This window comes from Cyprinodon tularosa, unplaced genomic scaffold (genome assembly GCF_016077235.1).
Source record: "Cyprinodon tularosa strain WSP-4 unplaced genomic scaffold, ASM1607723v1 ctg284, whole genome shotgun sequence".
NCBI classification, from domain to species: domain Eukaryota; kingdom Metazoa; phylum Chordata; class Actinopteri; order Cyprinodontiformes; family Cyprinodontidae; genus Cyprinodon; species Cyprinodon tularosa.
Window position 1 is genome coordinate 1,101,744 of NW_024038990.1, and position 19,495 is coordinate 1,121,238.

General features: G+C 38.2%; 1 protein-coding gene across 1 annotated transcript in view; it reads right to left on the reverse strand.

The window, feature by feature from the left end:
* hpca (hippocalcin) overlaps positions 1 to 18,545 on the reverse strand; it is an 84,903-nt gene extending 66,358 nt beyond the window's left edge. The window contains exon 1 of the mRNA XM_038290600.1: positions 18,118 to 18,545. The gene's annotated coding sequence lies outside the window, so the exon portion shown is untranslated. The remainder of the gene's footprint in view (positions 1 to 18,117) is intronic.
* Between the last annotated feature and the right edge of the window lie 950 nt (positions 18,546 to 19,495).

Here is a 19,495-nt window from a genome sequence, read left to right on the forward strand (position 1 = left end):
TAAAAAGTTCTATTGGAATCTCTTTGTATTAGTTTGCTTCCTGCTTCACAAAGATAGACATCAGATTGACAAAGAGATGATGGCAATTATTTTACATCCAAGTAGTATGCAGTTATTTATATATACACACTAGGGATGGAACGGTTTTTGAAAACCGTCCGAACCGTTCGGTTCGACTGTCTCGGTTCGGTTCGCGTGTGTTTCGTTCGGTTCATGCGCTGCTCCTCTTTCTCATAGGCGAAGCGTTTACACTCCAGAGCAGAAGGTGGCGGTACTGCGACCAAAGCCAACCACCAGTAGTAAACAAGAAGAAGAAGAAACGAAGCAGTGTAGCTGGGTGTAGCAGAAAAAAATCAGTTGTTGTGGAGAATTGTGTGGGTATGGCGAGTGGGAAAGAACAGGAGTTGTAAGACGCGCCAGCAGCACTTTATAGGTCTGCTGTATGGGACCACTTTGCATTTAGAGTGACCTACGATGACGGCGGAAAGAAAGTTGTGGATAAAAACAGTGTGCAAGCATTGTGCAACACGTTTTGTTTATGCTAACAGCAACATGACCAACATTTCATGCTAAACCCGAAATCCCACATACTCCGTCAGCGCTCCGCTCCGCTCCGCCCCGCGGCGCTCCAGACCGCCTGCACAAAGCAATGCCTACAGCCCCCACTGCGGCTCCCGTCCGCTCCGCTCTGAGTTCCTTGGAGATGGTAGAGGGCATTCGCGAGATGATTAAATGCAAAGCAGCAAAACATGCGGAAATGATCCATGGTTTCCGCGGATCATTAAAAATAATTACAATTCATTATTTCTTGGGGATTTTTTAAATTCTAAATTTTAAATTTAAATTTTACATTTTTTAAATTACATTTTTTAATTTTTCGGTGCAACAATAAACATATACCGAACCGAACCGAAAACCGTGACCTCGAAACCGTGAACCGAACCAAACCATGGATTTTGTGAACCGTTCCACCCCTAATACACACACAGATAAATTTCAAACAGATGTTATCGTTATGGTATCAGCCAATAATACACAGCCAGGTATTGAGTATTTGGGCGAAAAAATGGCATCAGCGCAACCTAGTATTGATATCAAACATTAGTTTGCTAGTTTCAAATGTCAATTTCAAATGTTAGTATCATAACAGCAAGTATCACTATTCTTACTTGAGTAAAATGTCTGGCTACAGGAGTAACTTCATTGATTATAAGCAGTTTTTTAAACATACTGTATATGAGACTTCTTGTTCGTGTTTCTGTCATTAAAGTTGATAAAGTGTAGGAAAACTTGAAGTCCTCGACTTTATAAAACTATTTTTGGATGAACCACAGTAGAGCATTGAACTCTAACTATTAATCGCTCTGCAAACCTTGAGATTAATGTTCACAGAAAAGTTAAAGGTGCTTTTGCTGGGAGTGAGGATCCATCAACAAATCTGACCCCAAAAATTAAGAAAAGGATGTAAACATATTTCATATAAATTTATAAGCAGATTACCAAATACTTTTGGCAGTATTTATCTGCTTTAAGTATCTGTTTTATAAATTCTATGTTACAAAAAAAATAGTTTTTTATGCCTCATTTTGTACTTTCTTTGAAACTATTTTTAAATGGCGTTATATTTTCTGTTTTATTACATTAGTTCTGAATAATAATCAAATGCTATGATTAGTCAATCAGTACTTAAACTACCTTCTTAATGAATACATTTCTATATTTATTTAAGTAATCTCTTGGTTATCTACATTTTACCTTTACCTGACTAAAAATATGTTGAAGCTGTACTTTTACACTCAACATCCTCCTCTGATCAGAGCTGCAATAGAAGAAGTGAAAATTCCTCAGCAAAATCTATTGGGTCAATACAGTCAATATTAATGTCTTAAATAGAGCAAGACTTCTCTGTCTGTGCCAACAAGTAATATAGATCTACGCGACCAGGATTAGGAAGCCTGTGAGAGTAGAAGAGGAGAGAGTGATGAGTTGATTGTAATTAATATTTAATAGCAATATTTAATAGTATTGCAGCCTATCATGCAGACTTAAAGTTATAATATATTCAGGTGTTAAAATAAACCAATCAGTCAAGTTTAAATATCCACTGATCACTCTGGAAAAATGTAACGATCAATTAAATTCCTTTTAAAGAAAAGTTTAAAGTTTTCCTGCCTGATCATTCTTTATTACATTAATTACCTACTAATGTCAGCTTAAATATTTTGTATCATTAATTCATTTTCAATTTTTTTTTCTCAGAGACCCAATCCAACCAACCTACTAAGATTTTTTAATCCTGGTAGGTGGGTTTATTTTCAGTCAACTCTCACTGTAAGGCTGTTTCTGTCCTAGGCTGCACTCTGGACTCAGTGGCTGAGAGGAGGATGCTGTCCGAGCTTACATCCATCATGGACAACACCGTCCACCCTCTGTACCAGACTGTAGAGGAGCTGAGCAGCTCCTTTAGTCAAAGACTTTTACACCGTTTATAAAAAGAAGCGCTACAGCAGGTCATTCATACCCTTCTATCACTGTTAAATCAAGAATAGAATTTAAGATCCTCCTCTTCGTATATAAAGCCTTAAATGGCCAAACTCCATCTTATATCAGAGATCTGATTGTTCCTTATGTTCCTAACAGAGAACTTCGCTCTCAATCTGCAGGTTTACTAGTGGTTCTTAGAATTTCTAAAAGTAGAATGGGAGGCAGATCTTTTAGTTATCAGGCTCCTCTCCTGTGAAAGCAACTACAAGTTTTAGTCTGTGAGGCAGACACCCTGTCTACTTTCAGGCTTAAAACTTTCCTTTTTTATAAAGCTTATAGTTAGAGTGGCTCAGATTACCCTGAGCTATCTCTATAGTTATGCTGCTATAGGCTTAGACTGCTGGAGGACATAGGGACCACTTTTCCATCATTCTGCTTCTTTCTATCTCTATTCTCCCACTCTGCAGAATCGGTTAGTTCAATCTCTAACATTCTGCTCTGGCTCAGTGGGACATGGGAGCTGGCTCGGTGTTTCCTGGACTGGGCCGCCTTTTACAGCTGCTTTTTGTGTCTCTGCTTCTGTCTCCTTGAACCCCAGTCGGCCTCAGCAGATTGCCGCTCACACTGAGCCTGGTTCTGCTGGAGGCTTCTTCCTGTTAAAAGGGAGTTTTTCCTCTCCACTGTCTCTACAAGTATGCTTAGTGTGAGGGATTGCTTTTGAGTCAATGAATCGCTGCAATCAACTGGTTTTTCTTAGATAGAAAACTTTGAATCAATCTGACTGTATGATCTGATGAACTGTAAAGTGCCTTGAGATGACATGTGTTGTGAATTTGAGCTATATAAATAAACTGAACTGAATTAACTGCATGCAGCAAGTGTAACACTGTATTCTGCTGCCTTGACTGCCTACATCCTTTTTCAAACATGGATGTAGGCAGGAACACCCTGTGTAGTAACCCTGTTTAATAGACCTACTAAAACAAGAAAAAAAAAACTGTCATGTGTGAATACACTGTATATACTGTATATATTCCATGCACCTTTGTCTTCCTTTGGCACCTTCTTCTTCTCCTTTGACTATTTGAGCTGATGTGACGAGTACATTTCTCCACTCTGAGATAAATAAAGTCAATCAATCAATCAATCAATCAATCAATCAATCAATCAATCAATCAATCAATCAATCAATAGTTTAGTTGTTTTATCTTACTTCTTTAATTGAGCTAGAAGGTGTATTTACTCTTTAGGTAGATGTTTTTGTTGTTTTGTATCACAAATATTTTTATTTGTAAAAAACAGTGGAACAGTAGCTTGGGAAAATAAAACTTAAACTAAATAAGCAAATGTGAGTTAAACTTTGTCCGTAATCTGCTGATTTCTACAGCACAGTGTTTCCTTTAAATGAAAAATGACCCAAAAAAAAAATAACCCCTGCATAATCTTCTTCATTGGAAAAACCGTTTAAAGAAATGTGGCTCCATCATCCTCCTGCTACTTCCTGGTGTCTTCATCTTTTTCCATCCGGCTGTTTATCATCCAGACTTTTATAATGCAAAAAAAAAGTGTTTCCATTGCAGTTTTGCAAAAACGGAGACCCTCATTGATATACAAATGCTTTCTATTGAAAAAAATATATATATTTATATAGATGGCCCTTTTTCATTAAGAGAGTGTATTTCTTAATTTCAATTTGTGCAATTTGATTGTCGGTGAAAACACAATTACAAATACCCACAATGGAGATAAGCTAATAAACTTCACAACTTTTAGAATGCATTCATTAGTTTAAATAAATTGCAAAAGTTGTTTACATTTTCTGTTTATAATTCTGAAGATTCCCAGCATGATATAATGTTAAAAAATAAAATGTTTCTAGCATTCTCTGCAGAATTCCTTGCATCTTTCTGCATGAGCTGTCTAAATCCAAGAAAATCCCTCTAAGAAGTTAAGGGTCAGTGTTACATGCATTTATTTTCTAAATCACGTTGAAGCTATGTAAAGGAAAAGGACTAATTAGGCTTGTTTTTCTATCTTACGGCCTCACAGACCAAACCAAGCAAGAAAGAGTAAGAAGAAAAGGCATCTCTCAGAGGCGAGAGAAAAAGGGGAGAAAAAAGTGGGAAAGCAGGAGGGGGAAGAGGATTAAGGTGCTTTGGGGGAGAGGATTTCAGCAAAGTTATTGGTAGAAGTGTGTTCTAAGCCACGCCCTTGTCTATGCTGAGGTGTTGGTGCTTTAATGCAACAGAACACACACATGTACCCCCACCCCCTCAGCATCATTAGCCTCAGTGGATGCAGAGCTCTGGGAGTAATTGGCTGCCCTCTCAGCCTCCTAATGGCTGTGGGAAAGAAGACCGGAGGTAAACTTGCACAATTAATGTCATTTATTAAAAACCTCAGCTCCAAACTTCTCATTACTCCCTTTCTTTTGATTTCTGTCATTCCCTCCAGCTTTTTTTTTTATTCCACGGTCCTTCGCTGGGTTTTCTTGCTCAGTCCATTTTTTCTGTTTTTAGCCAAATGATTTGAGCTGCTATGAAATGTCCTGTCAAATTATTCCAGACCAGTGTTTTCTCCTCTGAATTTGGAGGAGACAGAGAAGCTGGACCTCCCTGTGATGAGGTCTGCGTTGCTTAACCTCCATGTCTCATTCGTTTCATGCAGCAGCAGACAGCTGCGGTCTGTTCATGAACTGGGATGTGAATGATAACACTTGGTGATTCACTCAGGAGATAATTCTCTCACTGGGAAGAGAGAAATGTTAAAATGTGTCTCCATCCTTACGGATTTCTTCTTTTTTCCCTTTTTTTTTGAATATTTCAAACAGTCAAACTCGCAGCCTGTTAACACTTAAATTTAAAAGCTCTCAGTGTCAAAAGTGGCTCTAACGGGGTTTCCGCTGGTCATTAAAAGTAATTAAAAGTCATTAAATTATATATCTTTTTAAATTAAGGCCTTAATTGGCATAAAATTAACTTCATGTTTGAACTGATGCAGCTTGGGTTGTGTTTTACTTACCCAATTTAGAAACTAGAAGGTGTTAGCTTTCAAATTATGTATCACACATGTTATATGGGCTTACAGATCCTAAGTTATTTACTTTTTCATTATTCTATGCAAAATAGGCAAGGATCACTTCGTAATAAAGTGGTTTTAAGAGGCTAAATGTTTTTATCGTGGCATTTAAAATGCTTTATTAAAAAAACATGGGTATTTATATAGATTAATATATATATATATATAGATAAACAACATATATATATCAACAAGTCATGGGTACTTGTTGATGCTGATCGCATTAAAATGATTTTTAAGAGCATTAGAAAAGCATTAAATTAGAGTAACTCATTCCTGTATAAACCCTGTGTAAAGCATATGCAAAAACTGAACGTTTTCTTAGAAACGCTTTTTTCTGGTAGAATTTATCAAATTCAGCTATATGAAAGGGTTTTTAAAAGGCTGTTTAAGGTTTGAACTTTGACTAGGACAAAACACAGGTTTGATTTTTTTATTCAGTCAGAATTTAATGTGTTTTAGAGCATTGCACTGCTTTATAGGAAGGGTGCTACGGAGCTGATGAGCAGAAAATCTGGATTTTTTTTTTTTTTGGTAAAGAGCAGAATTAATGGTTTCATCATTGATAGGAAGATCAGAAGGTCTTGAAGATATAAATTAAACCCAAACAAAACATCACTCAAGATATTTAACATCATGATGCCCACAATAAAAAAAAAATGTATTGAGAATTCTGGACCTGATGGTGCTTTCAATTTTATTGGTCAACATTGTTCTTCACCTTCTGACTTTCTCAGGGCTATCAGTAGTTTTTTGTTGAAGGTCAGATGTAAGAGTCTATTTCTGAAAAGCTGTAGTTCAGAAATTCTTAGATTAGATTAAAGAGCCAGGATCTACCTATCGTCAGGAGACCATCCTAGTTTCATCCATTACTGCAGCTGTTCACTTTCTATTCAAGTTGCATTTCACATCCAACAGATCAATAGAAATGCGTCTCAAAGTAATAAAACAAAATAATTAAAAATGAAAATTTTATTTTTTCACAAAATAAACTCTAAAAGGTTCATTTCTCATTTGCATTGTTTACTTTTTTTTTATTTCCACTAAGAAAACCTCCTCTATGCTTGCAAAATATTGGTACCAAATTCACTCCATATAGAGGCTCAGAGGGTCGATGTTTTTGTCAATTTGTGGATAATGACTTCAAAAGCATCAGATGTGTCTTTGCAACCGTTTTAATACTTTTTTAGCTGCTATTTGAATGAATCAAATATTTTACTCTACTTCAAGCAGAGAATCTATATAAAACATTTCTATATTCTTCAGGTCTCACAGTAATCAGTTTGTCTATTAAAATGTTTTGTTAAACAGTTTATTCTTAATTTACCATTTAGAATAATTGCTTGTCACCCTGATTTAAAAAAAATAAAAATAAAAAATTCTCTTTGTCTGTTACAAAAATATGATAAAAACAAAGTTGTCCTGAATGAAGCTCCTACTAATCCAAGCCTCACCTCAGGCTGATTGGAAGAATTTAGGGCTGGGAGTGTTTTTTGCTCTGATTCGTCCACCTCCTGCAGAGCAATCGCTCACTCAGCCATATAGCAGGAATAACAGATCTGGGCGTCTGACTGGGTAGGAGTCGCCCCCTCACAGAGAGGATCAGGCCAGATTATCGGGAAACACAGACCTTGGGTGAACCCATGTTAGACATACAGCACTCATTTCAAAGAGTGTGAAGATTAAAAAGAAAAAAAGGCTCTTGGAACAAAACAGTTACACTGTTTACTAGTTCTTTCATTCTCTGAAAAAACAGAAGGTAAATAGCTTTATAAGAAGTAGCGTATGCAAACTAACACCTAAGCTGGAGCGGAGGAGGCTCTATCAAATCTGCTCCAACTTTATTTATATAGCACTTTAAAAGCCAACAGGACCAACATGCTTCACAAAAGAAGAAATAAAAATACCATTAAATGCATGAAAAATTATAAAAAAAAATGTAAAAAATAAAACAAAAAAAACACTGCAATTTACAAGGGAAGGGGATTAAGAATGAAACAAAAACAAAACATTAATTAGTCTTTTCATATATTAAGTGAACCTTAGAGCCATTTGCAGCTCTGGAAACTGCAGATATAAACCTGGAATAGTATCACAAAATGACTCAGTGGCGGCTGGCCAATAGAGGGCGCAAGGTTGCCGACCTACTCCCCAAATGACGCTGATTAAGACATAAAAAATAAATATAAATTAAATTATAACATTTAAATATTTTAAAATATATTCATATATTTTTTCCGATGTGAAAGATAAATATATAAGTGAAACTGTTTCGTTTGTCGTCAGTTTGCAACGTATTTCCACCCTGGTGGGCAAAACTCCACCAGCCGCTGCTGGTATGACTCAAGCTAAAAGTGCACCAACCTAATTTTAAATCATGGCTTAAGCAAAAAAATAAATAAATAAATAAAAAGCATATTATCATTTATTTCTCCTTTTTTCCAGACTTAAAGCCTCTATTTTCTCCCATGCTTTAAACCAGGGGTCTTGAACGTTTTCCAGGCCAAGGACCTCCAAACTGAAGTCAGTTGGAGCGGGGACCCCCTAATTATATATATTGTATGAAATTATGTCATATCAAACTGGTCTTATAGTCACTCTATTACAGATAGAGTCATGTAACTAAAGTAATTTCGCCCTGGGATTATTAAAGTTTTTAGTAAAGTTTAGTTTAAGTTTAGTAAATTAAACAGTGCCCAGCTTGAAAGAGCTCCTGTGTGTTGCTCAGACTGGGAACGATTTTTGGCCCAAGCATTTTTCCATCTACACCGGTCCACTTATGGAACCCCGCCCCCGAAAAAAAAAGAAGCACAGTCAAACTTGTGCATGTCAAATGTGAAACACAATACGAATACACATTGTGGATTAACCCATCTATCTTAACGCATCACACGACAACCATCACCAAGACTTCTATAATGGGGTTTTACTGGCTTTGGTTATTAAAGGAATAGTACACCCAAAACATGATTAGCCTTCATTTTCTACTCACACCCATGCTGAACAACACTCTGGAGTACTTTTTTGATATCTGAAATGCATCTGGAGATCTGGGAGGCTTCTTGCTGTCTGCTGACATTCAAATAATGGAGGTCTATGGTGCCCGAGACAGAAAGGTCCATAAAAGTCCACAAAAAACGTGTCAATATTCCTCCATACTGCTCGTCCAATGTATTCCAAGTGTCCTGAGTGGGTAGCATCCAGAATTTACTCGAAACGAAGTCATTTAGAATGTTTTTAGAGCATAAACAGTAGTGTATAGGATTTCCTGAAAGCGCGCACCTGCGCGTTCACGACGCTACGGAAGCCGGCAGACCAAACCAGATGAAAGTGCGCATTCAGCGTCTGCTCTGCCGATAATGCAAGCGTAGAAGAAGAAATGTGCTGTTTACCTGTGCAAAGAAAGAAACAACAAAAGAAAAATGTCTGAGGACTTCAGTGTTGAGGAAGAGCACGAGTTCTTTGCCGAGCTGAATGCGCTGGTTTGGTCTGCCGGCTTCCGTAGCGTCGGGATCGCGCATGTGCGCGCTTTCAGGAAATCCTATACACTACTGTTTATGCTCTAAAATCATTCTAAATGACTTCGTTTCGAGATAAATTCTGGATGCTACGCACTCAGGACACTTGGAATACATTGGACGAGCAGTATGGAGGAATATTGACACGTTTTTGTGGACTTTTATGGACCTTTCTGTCTCGGTCACCATAGACCTCCATTATTTGAATGTCAGCAGACAGCAAGAAGCCTCCCAGATCTGCAGATGCATTTGAGATATCAAAAAAGTACTCCAGAGTGTTGCTCAGCATGGGGGTGAGTAGAAAATGAAGGCTAATCATGTTTTGGGTGTACTATTCCTTTAACACGGAGGCGACAGTGACTGCTGCTGCGTAACATCCACACTCATCACATCAGCATGGTTGCCGGATGTCACTGACTCACGTTTTCCAGCCAAAAAAAATCTTCATAAACCGCCTGGATATACGAAATCTCGCCCAATTTGAACCAGTCTATTGATCTCTAAGGCCATAAATCTAATGAAAAACATTTTTTACCCATAGACGGCCATCCTTAACTGCCAGATTGGGAAACCTAGCAACAATGAACGTAAGGCGGGAAACATTAGCCTTTAGATGTGTTGAATTAAAGACATTTCAATTAGTGGAAAAAATTGCAGGGGGTCATATAAAAAGTCTAATCAACCAACACGTCTGCGACCCCCATGCAGTACCTCGATGGACCCCCTAAGGGTCGCTGACCCACTGTTGAATGCCTCTGCTTTAAACCATGCAGCTTTTGCAAAGGTGCAACTTCTCTGTGATTGTTTCTTCAAATGGGAGTGGGGGCCTATTGGTCATGGCATTGGAATCCTAAGGTTCTGAGTTCAAGCCCCACTCCCACAGACTAAACAAAGACCCTTAACCTCACACTGCTCCCCAGGTACCGCACAATGGCAGCCCACTGCTCCCCAAGGGGATGGGTTAAATGCAGAGAGTGAATTTCATTGCTCTGTACTTGTGACAGTGTAATGACAATAAAAGCTGAACAAAGGCCCCAGGGGCGCAGAAGTGAAAGAAATCACAGCAGAAAGGTATTTATCACTAATTTATTTACTATGATGTCAACAGCACCGTATTTAAAGGAGTTACTGTTAAACTGTTATAAATAAGTCATAACAACCATTCCTGAACATGAAGGAGGCTTAATGAACGTTTATTGCTTGCTGTCATTAAGTGTCAATTATGACACTTTTAATGCAGAATTTAAAATATCTTTGCTAGGACAAAATGACATCAGCAGAAACAAAAATGTATTTATAATGATTACAGTAAAAAATAACAACCCTTCATAAATGTGTAATAATATATCTAATTATAAGGGATTATTTAGCTGTACCTGTAAATAATAGATTACACTATCCTAATAAGTCGCTTACTAAATGTCTGACATTCTGTCATTTATGCAGCTCGTTCCTCAACTTAACTTCAGGTAATGGCATAGGGGGGCATTAATGACATAATTAAAATGGTCTTATGACAATTTAATCTTATGATGACATCATATTAGAATCATATTCACCATGTTACTCAGATTACTGTAACCTTGTTTTTTTACTTCGTGCAAGTTAAAGAGGAGCCAGATTGAATTTAAAAATCGTTTTCTAATGATTTGGAGCTGAAATTCAAAAGCAAAACTGCACAATCCCCTGTCAGCGTGTCACGAACCTCACCAAACTGCGACATTAATCCAGATTACATAAAGGATCAAGGAAAAAAAACTAAACTATATAGTGGCTGGTGTTTTACTAAAGTACGAGAGCAGATGGTGTACACAGTAAAACCAACTCTGAAGATCTTTTTCATTTGTAGAGGATTTTTATATTGATCTGCTTATCTCAAACAATCACAAACCCACTGACAGGTTTAGTCTGGGCCTTTTTCCACCAACGTTACTAGATGGAGCAGGAAGACATAAAATATGGCAGCATTAACAGTTATTTACAAATCATCTAAATAGCAGTTCAGTAGGTTGATTATTAACTGATGTCACTGATCTTCTAACTGCATTTATGCTTTGTTAAAACCTCAACAAGAAAATAAAAAAGAAGACAAATCAAGACTAAAGACTGAGGATTTATTCATTTATTGGTGGGACTCCATCAAAAATATAAAATTATGATTAGAGTTAATTACAGGGTCTATAATGAAATAATTGGATTATAATCGAAAACTATATATTAACAAAAGAAACAACTTTTTAAATCCAAAAATCCCCTTTGCTCTTAATTTATTGAATAAATGAACATATAATCGCAAAAACAGAAATATTTATTGCTTCTCATCTTTTATTTTGGTGATTTATAAATCAGACTAGTTGTAAGTTATAATCAATTAGCTTTTTCAAAAAACAACCTGGATTTTATGCAACGTCTTTGGAAAAAAAACATTACATGAACATTTAGTGTAAAATAATGCCTTCCATTGAATATAGTAAAAAAATATATAGGCGTAAATGCTGTCTTTAAGAGTTAACTTTATTAAAAGTTTTATTTCTAAAACTGAAAACAGAACTATAGCAGCAGATCTCTGCAAATATATATATCTCCTCGTGCTTCACACAGGTCAAGTTACTAATGTAAAGAAAGTCACGTGTAGGACGTTACCAAGTAGCTTAATGGAAACGGCAACATTTCAAACCCCGCCTTAAGTTTGCCAATAAGGTTTTTATGCTAGCATGAGGGGGTTTTGCCCTTTGTGCAAAATGGTTAATGTGCAAAACAGAAGATGGAAAAAACTTGGATTAGTTGGAATCAACATCGCCATTACTAGCTGACATGTCTACATTAGAACAACTCGCCAGCAACTCGTTCCTCCATTACTGATGATTTTGTGGTAAATTGCAGTTTCTACTTCCTGTATACCAAAGCAATACCTGGCGATGTAAAGCGGATGATGATTTTTTATTTTTTACATGTTTTTATTAGGGATGGAACGGTTTATGAAGACTGTCCGAATCGTTCGGTTCGACTGTCTCGGTTCGATTCGCGTGTGTTACGTTCGATTCATGCGCTTCTCCTTTTTCTCATAGGCGGTGGTACTGCGACCAAAGCCAACCACCAGTAGTAAACAAGAAGAAGAAGCGAAGCAGCGTAGCCGGGTGTAGCAGAAAAAAGTCAGTTGTTGTGGAGAATTGTGTGGGTATGGCGAGTGGGAAAGAACAGGAGTTGGAAGACGCGCCAGCAGCACTTTATAGGTCTGCTGTATGGGACCACTTTGCATTTAGAGTGACCTACGATGACGGCGGAAAGAAAGTTGTAGATAAAAGTGCAACAGTGTGCAAGCATTGTGCAACACGTTTTGTTTATGCTAACAGCAACATGACCAACATGTCAGGCTAACCCCGAAATCCCTCCTACTCCGTCAGCGCTCCGCTCTGCCCCGCTGCGCTCCAGACCGCCTGCACAAAGCAAATTTTTATGGGATTTCGGGGTAACAACCAATATATACCGAACCGAAAACCGTAACCACGAAACCGTGAACCGAACCGAACCGTGGATTTTGTGAATCGTTCCACCCCTAGTTTTTCTACAGTGGCCTACAGGAAAGGGATAAAACAGAAGGGGAGAGACATAAAGACATGCGGCAAAGGACCACAGGATGGATTCGGACCCAGTTCATCGACGACTAATGCCTCTGTACATGGGTACAAACCACTGCGCCACCGAAGCATGCCTCGACTTCTGACAAAGTTTCACAACAGTACGCTTTAAACCAAATGGAAACACCATGTGCGTATCCTCAGTCAACCAACACTTGTAATGCTAAATGTGTTACAGATATACAGGTGTACAAGAAACAACGAATACAGGTTCACACTCCGGACTTTAAAAGTGCAAATAAATATGTTGATTTTTTTATGCAGTCTATACTTGTTTAAGTATATGAATATGTGTATATATGTCTTCATAATTAAAAAGGAAAAACGTTCCAATTCCTTTTTTTTTACTCTTTAAGATGAATATGGCAATCACTTCTTAGATAAGAAAGGGATTATAATACAGCTGTGGAGTAAAATAAATCTATATATAGAAATTTCATAAAATGTAGATTAATATTTGCTGAGGATAAATACAAAAAAATATATACATGAGTTCCCATTTTTAAGGATAGTCAAAGAAGATGTGACAGCAAATTACTGGATGTAAATATAAATTCAATAAAATGTGTCTGCAAACTTTTTTCGATAGTTCATAATCAGTGTTGGGCACGTTACTTTGAAAAAATAATTAGTTATAGTTACTAGTTACTTCTCCCAAAAAGTAACTGAGTTACTAACTGAGTTACTCCACAATAAAAGTAACTAGTTACTAGTAAAAGTAACTATTGCGTTACTTTTGCGTTTCTCGCCCCCGTAACCCTCACCACCCGGCCCCCACCTTCTCGCCATGTGTTTCCAAAGCCAGCTGAATAGAGCGAACGACAAAGACAAGAACCTGCAGAGAGTTTAGCATTTATTAGCATTTATGACTCTTGCCGCCTGCGCTGTGCGGAGATGCAGAGGAAACCGTTATGTGATGGGGAAACGCAGCTCGACGTAACACCGGTATTTCCATGTGGAAAACGCTGTTTTGCTGCTGGAGTCATCCTCACTCTCCATCTGAGTGCCTGCTTCACGCAGCTGCGCACGAGTCTTATCATGAATAAAGGTTCATTGTGCGACCTGAGTAACGCGCAGTAACGGGGTGCCTGCAATGGTAACTGCGTTATAGTTACAGTCAAAGTAATTAGTTAGATTACTCGTTACTAAAACAAGGTAACGGCGTTAGTAACGCCGTTAGTTTCAACGCCGTTAGTCCCATCACTGTTCATAATAAAGATCACGTTGATGATATAAAAGATGTAGCTTTTCATTTTGATAAATATTTTAGAAGTGTAGCTAGTTTATAGTTGCCTTTTTGTATCTCTGCTTCTGTCTCCTTGAACCCCAGTCGGCCTCAGCAGATGGCCGCTCACACTGAGCCTTGTTCTGCTGGAGGTTTCTTCCTGTTAAAAGGGAGTTTTTCCTCTCAACTGTCGCTACAAGCATGCTTAGTGTGAGAGATTGCCTTCGAGTCAATGAGTCGATGCAATCAACTGGTTTTCCTTAGATAGAAAACTTTGTATCAATTTGACTGTATGATCTGGTTGAACTGTAAAGTGCCTTCAGATGACATTTATTGTTAATTGGCGCTATAGAAATAAACTGAATTGACCCATCTGACACATGTTGTACTTTTCTTATGAGGAAAAAAAAATGTCTTCTTTTCCATTATGTTCCATACTTGTCAATTCAAAATGAACCTATATTTAGCTGTGAGGTTGTATCCTTAAAAGGATTTAAAGATTTTTTTAAAAGGAAATTATACTGCATCCCAGTTTTGGAAGTGGTCATTCAACTTCTACAGAGTTAAATTCAACACTCATATATTGACCCATTTAGATTGATTTAAACTAGCCCTTTTGAAAATGCTAAACAGTTAACACAATAAAAAATACTTTTAATAGTTTAAATTTGACAGTTATCAGGGCCGAATTGAGCTAACTCTGGTATATAGTGTCAAATGTTGACACTTATCAAGATTTGACAAATATATCAAAGTATCATCAGCATAGGTGGTAATTAATTCTATGCTTTGTGGAATGCAGACTGAGAGGAACAGTGGGCTCTATGAACACCATTTAAACTTCACCAGTGCGAGTCTAGTGTCCTGCTTGCACAGTGACTGAGCTGGTGTTCCAACTGGCATCCCTCCAGTTGCAGAACAAACCAAAAATCCAAAGTATACAGATAGGTTGGTATTCTGGGAGAAACGCTGCTAAATGTTCATTTTAAAATCAACAGTCAACAGAGATGCTTGAATTTAACTCCGTGGATCAACGCCAACCCTTTGGAGGAACTAACTCTAGCATAGTTGAATTTGACAAAAGTGTTAAATTAACTACTTTTATACAAAGCCAATCGATTTTGCTGTGTGCTCAGCTTCTTTCTTTTTCTGTATTCAATTATGCATTTTCTGCCAAAGGAATAGAGATATCAGAAAATATTTGTCTCTAAGCTTCCAAAAAATATGTAAAAACAAGGATTTCCCTTTGGAAGTGTAGCTAAGATTTTATTCCCAGTAACAGTAAAATATATAATTAACCTCTAAGCTGTTGTGCCTCAGCCTGTGATCATGTGACCACGTTGAATCCTGCTTTCAAAGTCACTTTACTTATGTATTCCTTCTATACCAGTGAGGGCAGCATGTCAGGATTTCTGGCAGCGTCAAATGAAAGCAAGGTCATTCATATGAGGAGAGATGCATTGGTCATGTTAATGTGAAAGCCTAGAGAACAGGGCGCATACAGAAGTGCATTGTACACACATGAGAGATGCACAGACAGCAGGGTTTTCAAAGCAGGTCCCTCAGTTTTTGCCCTGGTTATTGATACCTGTCCTCTCCAGAACTCTTCACCTGCACATCAGTAATGTGAGGGGGGTATAACACCATCGGGGGGGGGGGGGGGGGGGGGGGTTAGAAACACCTCTACAAGCAGAGGAAAATGGGTTTGCATGCATGTGTGCTTATGAGTCGAAGCGACACAGAAAGTAATGCTCCGCGCACATTTATCCTCTTATGTAACAACTTGACTCGCATAAGCATATGCAGGCTGAATAATTGCCACAACCCTGCGAAGCATAGGTGGCCACAAATGCTGCCTGATAAGAAAGTATGTCTGCTCCCCTGAGCACACGAGTATGGATCAATTTGTGCGGAGGGCCACACCTCGGCAGTCTCATTAACCTGCAGTCGGACTCAATGCGTCTCGCTGTTCTTATCGCTATCACCTGCTCCAGAGATTGATCCAAATGACAACATGAGACATGGATTTCTTTTTTTCTAAAGAGCAGATAACCGCTAGCAGTAATTCCAATGGTCTGTGCATGACGCAAAGCCTGACAGAAACTTGTTTTATCCCCGAGGATTAAACACAGAAGGCGTGCAACAGCTGGGTGGCATTTAGGAAAAGAAGATGTTCGGGAAAATATATCATGTTATCAGTAGAGGTAGAGTAGGGCTCAGGCCGACTTGTGAAGTTGCAGAGATGCAGACGACAGCTGATAATTCAAAGAGGCCATATTTTACGTCTCCAAGGGGGAGGGCTATCGGACCCCTGACTCATAACCTAAATGCCAGACTCTGCTAAATGAGGGTGTGTGAGGGGGCAGCTGGTAACTTAAACCAACGTGAACTTATTGTTATGACTGATAACTGATTCCCTCCTCTTTCAACACTGCAAAACCAGAATTACCACAATGCTCTCTTTGCTTCCCTGCTTCACTTTTACACCACATAATCCTGCCAGCATCACTAATAGTCATTCACATCCAACCAATAGAAATAAAAATGGCTGTGATTGTTCAACATATTCTCATTATCAGTTCGTATGAAATCGTACGAAAAGTTATGCACACTATTTCGTACGTTTTGGACGTTTTTCCTCAAAAAACCTGATCAGTGCGCATGCGCAGGCAGACAGACAAAAAAAACGGATCCGCGGACGGACGTAAAACTGGGAAAAACAGTGCAAAATTTACTTCTTCATGTCTCCAACTACGTTGCTTGCTGTTTTATATCTTAGGGTTAAGTGTAGGTTTAGGGTTAGGGCTAATTGTATTTTAAATTCTGTTCTTGAATGGTGCATAAGATGCGCATACGACGAAAAAAACGTCCAAAACGTACGAAATTACGGTGCATAACTTTTCGTACGATTTCATACGAACTTATAATGAGAATACACTGGATTGTTGGACCTAATTTACCAAAGATCAATAAGTTATAATCTTTAGGTTAAAAACATGAATGAAATTCAGTTAAAAATAACCAACTTTGGTCCTACCCTCTTAACCCCAGTACGCTTAACATGTTTTGATATTTTTTATGTTGCCTAAGTCTAGCTTAACCTGCTTCACAGCTATGTCTTTGTTTTTTTCCACTTTAGTAACAGAATTACACTACAAAAATGTAAATCTAAGTAAGTATCTTAATTAGTAGCCTACAGATTACCTTTGATTTAATAAGTTATATAAATTGTCAAAGGGATATGAAATAAAGCTGCTTATTATCTAATTATCTTATTTTGGATAGAGCCGATATCCGTTACTGATCTGATTTAGCTGTTGAAAGGATGAACCGTGCATCTTGCCATGTGAGTGAAGACTTCAGCCTTGGTGTAAACACTGTGGTAAGCAGCAAAAAGCAGCAATAAGAGAGAAACATCTCCATGTAAAGTCCAATGGATGGGATCCCCGATATCCAATATCAAATCCAATATCTGATCCATTTAATTAGTCAATATCGGAGCCGATATCCAGTTTGATGCATATCTAATTCTGAGGATAAAGACACTTTAGCTGATTAAATTACAGGCTAATACACTTATCTTATGAAATATTAAAATAATTTTTTAGAATATTTTTGCAGTGCACACCAGGGCATACAGGGCTGGATGGGCTACTGCAGTATCTTGGTAAATTTGGGTGTGACTTTTAGACTTTTTTCATAATTCTGTCCATGTTGTGCATTATTTAAGAAACGTTCTTCCTTAAAAATATATATATAAAAAGATAAATATAAATTTTGACAAATGAAAGACGCATATTCTGCAAGTTTAAACTCATCACAACTCTTTCTTTCCTTCTGAGAGTAAAACCAAAGAGTTGCAGAGAGGAAGCCTCTCGTCCCATGTTAAGATCCTTCATAAAGAACTGGAGGCCTCGTAGAGCCAAGGAACTGTGCGCATTTCATCTTAAACTGCGCTCAAGCACGTGTTTTAGTTTGGTAAATGACCCCGAGAGGATGCAGGGGGGGATGTTTTTAGCTCATGTTGTTATTTATTTTATTTCTGGTTTGTCTTTTTGTCATCATGCAGCCGAGGAAGCACAACAAAAGCGGCTCTGCTTCCCATTCATTCAGTCCAGTAAGTAATAAGGTTGATGCAAACACGGCTAAAGGAGAGGGGGGTGTCTTTCCTTACCGGTTGTGAAGGGTCTTCCCCTGCTGAGTGGATGGAGATGCGGTGGATGCTCGGCTCGCACTGGACGCTTTCCTCCGGGACTGGATTTAATAATAAAAATAATAATCTCTAACCAGATCTCCTTATTGTTTACACACACAAAAAAAACTGACACACATGCAGAAAAACAAAAGAAAAAAGGTCCCAGTATATGAAAGTGAGCGGAGCTACAGCAGCTGAAGCCTGCAGAGCATGTCACCGTGCAGCCAGCCGCTGCGCTCCTCGCCCTCCTCCACAGGCACAGACCGGGACAGCAGCGCGGACAGAAGACAGGAGGAGAGCTGTGGGTTTAAGGGATGTGTGCCGATAGAGTGGATTTAAATGGGGGGGGTTAGGATTACGCGGAAGGAGTTTAATTAGATAGCGCTGCTGCTATTGGCACCGACGATGCGCAAAGTCCTCCTTCTGCTCCTCCTCCTTTTCCAGATGGATGCGCGTCACGGCGAACAACAATACTAAACCATGCTGTGTCTGTTAGACACCCTTTTACTACGGCTGTGTCTCTGTGCTGATTGGCATTGTTTCTAATACTCTACAGACTGTTTTATATGAGGTAATCCCAGGGACATAAATCAGAATTAACTTGCATATACACATATTAAATTACACTCTTCCATATAATATACTGAAAACCTCACACAAACACTAGTAAAAAGCTCTCACATAAACTAGTGAAAACATTTACCTCTTATATATTCTACTCAAAAGCTCTCATACAAAGTAGTGAGAACTGTTCATATAAACTGGTGAAAAGCTTTACCTTTCATACACACTACTAGAAAGCTTTCATATACACTATTAAAAAGCTCTCATATACACTACTAGAACGCTCTCATATACACTATTAGAACGCTCTCATATACACTATTAGAAAGCTCTCATATACACTATTAGAAAGCTCTCATATACACTATTAGAAAGCTCTCATATACACTATTAGAAAGCTCTCATATACACTATTAGAAAGCTCTCATATACACTATTAGAACGCTCTCATACACGCTACTAGAAAGCTCTCATACATGCTACTAGAAAGCTCTCATATACGCTACTAGAACGCTCTCATACACGCTACTAGAAAGCTCTCATACACACTACTGAAAAGCTATTAGCGGATTTCAGTTGAAACGGAAGGTGTTTCAGTGAAACAGGAAGGACCGTCATTACACCGGAAGTTGTTTTAAACGGAGGTCATTCTGGCTAGCTCCGTACATTTTGTGCTATCTCCGGCCGAAATTGTATCAAATAAAATTATTGATTCATGCTCAGCTATCCGCTAAACAACTCACAGAAGCATGGGCATTACTCGACTTTATTTTTTATGTTTTTGCTTCAACTG